Raw genomic sequence first — 5,746 nt, 5'->3', positions numbered from 1 at the left:
GAAAAATATCCAGAAGTGGAATTGTGCAATATATGGTAGTTCTATTTTTAATTTTTGAAGAAACTTCAAACTATTTTCTGTAGTGGCTATACCAGTTTACATTCCCACCAACAGTGCACAGTGTTTCCCTTTCTCCAGGTGCTAGGCAACGCTTGTTATTTCTTAAGAAAAATTTTATTTACTTAATTAATTACAAATATATTTAATATTCTATACATAAGAAAAATTGCTACAGTTACCTTTTAAAGTTTATATTTTAGTTTGCATTGGTATTGTTACTATAAAGATGCTTACTATGAAGATCAATACTCTTGCCAGGTTATGGTTTGGGCTTTGGTTAAGAATTAAGGACCTGAAACGGAAACCAAAGACACAACAAGGAAAGAAAACTACAGGCCAATAATCCCATATAAATATTAATACAAAAATACTCAACAAAATATTAGCAAACTGAATTCATTAACATATTAAAAAGATTACACTCCATGACCAAGTGGGATTTATTCCTGGAATGCAAGAATGGTTCAACATATGATAATAAGTCAATGTAATATACCACATTAATAGAATAAATGGGAAAAATCACAGATCACCTCAATTCATGCAGAAAAAGCATTTGACAAAATTAAACACTGTTCCATGATAAAAACACTCAAACAAACTAAGAATAGAAGAAAACAACCTTAACATAATAAAAACCATATTGAAAAAACACACTGTTAACATTATATTCAATGGTGAAAGGTTGAAAGCTTTCCCTGTAAGATCAGGAATAAGACAAGAATGTCTGAGTTTGCCACATCTGCTCAACATAATACTGGAAGTTCTAGACAGAGCAGTTATATTAAAGACATAGGGAGATTGGTTCAAGACGGCAGAGTAGAAGGACATGCTCTCACTCCCTCTTGTGAGAGTACCAGACTCACAACTAACTTCTGAACAATCTTTGACAGGAAGACACTGGAACTCACCAAAAAAGATACCCCACAACTAAAGACAAAGGATCAGCCACAATGAGACAGTAGAAAGGGTGCAATCACAATAAAATCAAATCCCATAACTGCTGGGTGGGTGACTCACAAACTAGAGAACACTTATACTACAGAAGTCCACCCACTGGAGTGAAGGTTCTGAGCCCCACTTCAGGCTTCCCAACCTGGGGATCCAGCAACGGGAGGAGTAATTTCTAGAAAATCAGACATTGAAACCTAGTGGGATTTGATTACAGGACTTCAACAGGAATGGGGGAAACAGAGACTCCACTCTTGGAGGGCACACACAAAGTACAGTGCATATTGGGACCCAGGGGAAGGAGCAGTGACCCCATAGAAGAATGAAACAGACCTACCTGCTAGTGTTGGAGGGTCTCCTGCAGAGGTAGGGGGTGACTGTGTTTAACTGTGAAGACAAGGACACTGGGAGCAGAAGTTCTGGGAAGTACATCTTGGCGTGAGCCCTCCCAGAGTCCGCCATTAGCCACAACAAAGAGCCCGGGTAGACCCCAGTGTTGGGTCACCTCAGGTCAAAGAACCAACAGGGAGGGTACCCAGACCCACCCATCATCAGACAAGCAGATTAAACTTTTACTGAGCTCTGTCAAACAGAGCAACAGCCAGCTTTACCCACCAGAATTCCCTCCAGTCAGGAGACTTACACAAACTTCTTAGACAGCCCCATCCACCAGAGGGAAGACAGCAGAAGCAAGAAGAAATACAATCCTGCAGCCTGTGGAAAAAAAATCACATTTGCCGAAAGATAGACAAGATGAAAAGGCAGAAGGCTATGTACCAGATGAAGGAACAAGATAAAACTCCAGAAAAACAACTAAATGAAGTGGAGATAGGCAATCTTGCAGAACAAGAATTCAGAATAATGATAGTGAAGATGATCCAAGACCTCAGAAAAAGAATGGAAGCAAAGCTCAAGAAGATGCAGGAAATGATTAACAAAGACCTAGAAGAATTAAAGAAAAAACAGAGATGAACAATAAAATAATTGAAATGAAAAATACACTAGAAAGAATCAATAGCAGAATAACTGAGGCAGAAGAATGGATAAGTGACCTGAAAGACAGAATGGTGGAATTCACTGCTGCAGAACAGAATAAAGAAAAAAGAATGAACAGAAATGAAGACACACTAAGAGACCTCTGGGAGAAGAGTAAATACAACCACTTTCGAATTATATGAGTCCAAAAAGAAGAAGAGACAGAGACAGGATCTGAGAAAATATTTGAAGAGATGATAGTCAAAAACTTCCCTAACATGGGAAAAGAAATAATCTCCCAAGTCCAGGAAGTGCAGAGAGTCCATTACAGGATAAACCCAAGGAGAAACACACTGAAATACATATTTTAAAAAAACCTAAAAATTAAATTCAAAAATATATATATTAAATGAAGCAAGGGAAAAGCAACAAATAACATACAACAGGATTTCCATAGGGTTATCAGATGATTTTTCAGCAGAAACTCTGAAGGCCAGAAGGGAGTGGCATGATATATTTAAAGTGATGGAAAGGAAGAACCTGCAACCAAGATTACTCTACATGGAAAGGATCTCCTTCAGATTCAATGGAGAAATCAAAAGCTTTACAGACAAGGAAAAGTGAAGAGAATTCAGCCCCACCAAACCAGCACTACAACAAATGCTAAAGGAACTTCTCTAAGTGGGAAAAACAAGAGAAGAAAATGATCTACAAAAACAAACCCAAAACAATTAAGAAAATGGTAATAGGAACATGCATATCAATAATTACCTTAAAAGTGAATGGAATAAATGCCCCAACCAAAAGACATAGGCTAACTGAATTAATACAAAAATAAGACCTTTATATATGCTGTCTACAAGAGACCCACTTCAGACCAAAAGACACATACTGACTGAAAGTGAGGGGATAGAAAAAGATATTCCATGCAAATGGAAATCAAAAAGAAGCTGGAGTAGCAATACTAATATCAGATAAAAAAGACTTTAAAATAAAGAATGCTACAAAAGACAAGGAAGAAAACTACATAATGATCAAAAGATCAATCCAAGAAGAAGATATAACAATTGTAAATATTTATGCACCCAACATAGGAGCACCTTAATACATAAGGCAACTGTTAACATCTGCAAAAGAGGAAATCAACAGTAACACAAAAATGGTGGGGAACATTAAAACCTCACTTACACCAATGGACAGATCATCCAAACAAAATTAATAAGTAAACAAAAGCTTTGAATTACACAATAGAACAGACAGATTTAATTGGTATTTATAGGACATTCCATCCAAAAACATCAGGTTACACTTTCTTCTCAACTGTGTATGGAACATTCTCCAGGATAGATCATATCTTGAGTCACAAATCAAGATCCAGAGTCCGCCATTAGCCACAACAAAGAGCCCGGGTAGACCCCAGTGTTGGGTCACCTCAGGTCAAAGAACCAACAGGGAGGGTACCCAGACCCACCCATCATCAGACAAGCAGATTAAACTTTTACTGAGCTCTGTCAAACAGAGCAACAGCCAGCTTTACCCACCAGAATTCCCTCCAGTCAGGAGACTTACACAAACTTCTTAGACAGCCCCATCCACCAGAGGGAAGACAGCAGAAGCAAGAAGAAATACAATCCTGCAGCCTGTGGAAAAAAAATCACATTTGCCGAAAGATAGACAAGATGAAAAGGCAGAAGGCTATGTACCAGATGAAGGAACAAGATAAAACTCCAGAAAAACAACTAAATGAAGTGGAGATAGGCAATCTTGCAGAACAAGAATTCAGAATAATGATAGTGAAGATGATCCAAGACCTCAGAAAAAGAATGGAAGCAAAGCTCAAGAAGATGCAGGAAATGATTAACAAAGACCTAGAAGAATTAAAGAAAAAACAGAGATGAACAATAAAATAATTGAAATGAAAAATACACTAGAAAGAATCAATAGCAGAATAACTGAGGCAGAAGAATGGATAAGTGACCTGAAAGACAGAATGGTGGAATTCACTGCTGCAGAACAGAATAAAGAAAAAAGAATGAACAGAAATGAAGACACACTAAGAGACCTCTGGGAGAAGAGTAAATACAACCACTTTCGAATTATATGAGTCCAAAAAGAAGAAGAGACAGAGACAGGATCTGAGAAAATATTTGAAGAGATGATAGTCAAAAACTTCCCTAACATGGGAAAAGAAATAATCTCCCAAGTCCAGGAAGTGCAGAGAGTCCATTACAGGATAAACCCAAGGAGAAACACACTGAAATACATATTTTAAAAAAACCTAAAAATTAAATTCAAAAATATATATATTAAATGAAGCAAGGGAAAAGCAACAAATAACATACAACAGGATTTCCATAGGGTTATCAGATGATTTTTCAGCAGAAACTCTGAAGGCCAGAAGGGAGTGGCATGATATATTTAAAGTGATGGAAAGGAAGAACCTGCAACCAAGATTACTCTACATGGAAAGGATCTCCTTCAGATTCAATGGAGAAATCAAAAGCTTTACAGACAAGGAAAAGTGAAGAGAATTCAGCCCCACCAAACCAGCACTACAACAAATGCTAAAGGAACTTCTCTAAGTGGGAAAAACAAGAGAAGAAAATGATCTACAAAAACAAACCCAAAACAATTAAGAAAATGGTAATAGGAACATGCATATCAATAATTACCTTAAAAGTGAATGGAATAAATGCCCCAACCAAAAGACATAGGCTAACTGAATTAATACAAAAATAAGACCTTTATATATGCTGTCTACAAGAGACCCACTTCAGACCAAAAGACACATACTGACTGAAAGTGAGGGGATAGAAAAAGATATTCCATGCAAATGGAAATCAAAAAGAAGCTGGAGTAGCAATACTAATATCAGATAAAAAAGACTTTAAAATAAAGAATGCTACAAAAGACAAGGAAGAAAACTACATAATGATCAAAAGATCAATCCAAGAAGAAGATATAACAATTGTAAATATTTATGCACCCAACATAGGAGCACCTTAATACATAAGGCAACTGTTAACATCTGCAAAAGAGGAAATCAACAGTAACACAAAAATGGTGGGGAACATTAAAACCTCACTTACACCAATGGACAGATCATCCAAACAAAATTAATAAGTAAACAAAAGCTTTGAATTACACAATAGAACAGACAGATTTAATTGGTATTTATAGGACATTCCATCCAAAAACATCAGGTTACACTTTCTTCTCAACTGTGTATGGAACATTCTCCAGGATAGATCATATCTTGAGTCACAAATCAAGACTCAGTAAATTTAAGAAAATTGAAGTCATATCAAGAATCTTTTCTGACCATAATGCTATGAGATTAGAAATCAATTACAGGGAACAAAATGTAAAAAACACAAACACAAGGAGGCTTAACAATACGTTACTAAATAACCAAGAGATCACTAAAGAAATCACAGAGGAAATCAAAAAATACCTACAGACAAATGACAGTGAAAACACGACAATGTAAAACCTATGGGATGCAGCAAATCACTTATAAGAGGGAAGATTATAGCAATACAAGCCTACCTTAAGAAACATGAAACATCTCAAATAAACAATCTAACATTATACCTAAAGGAACTAGAGAAAGAAGAACAAACAAAACCCAAAGTTAGCAGAAAGAAAGAAATCATAAAGTTCAGAGGAGAAATAAATGAAATAGAAACAAAGAAAACAATAGCAAAGATCGATAAAACTAAAAGCTGGTTCTTTGAGAAGATAAACAAAATTGATAAAC

The sequence above is a fragment of the Neophocaena asiaeorientalis genome, unplaced genomic scaffold (assembly GCF_003031525.2).
Source record: "Neophocaena asiaeorientalis asiaeorientalis breed wild unplaced genomic scaffold, Neophocaena_asiaeorientalis_V1.1 scaffold36, whole genome shotgun sequence".
Lineage (NCBI taxonomy): Eukaryota > Metazoa > Chordata > Mammalia > Artiodactyla > Phocoenidae > Neophocaena > Neophocaena asiaeorientalis.
The sequence above is the reverse complement of the archived record's forward strand: the minus strand, read 5'-3'. Positions refer to the sequence as shown.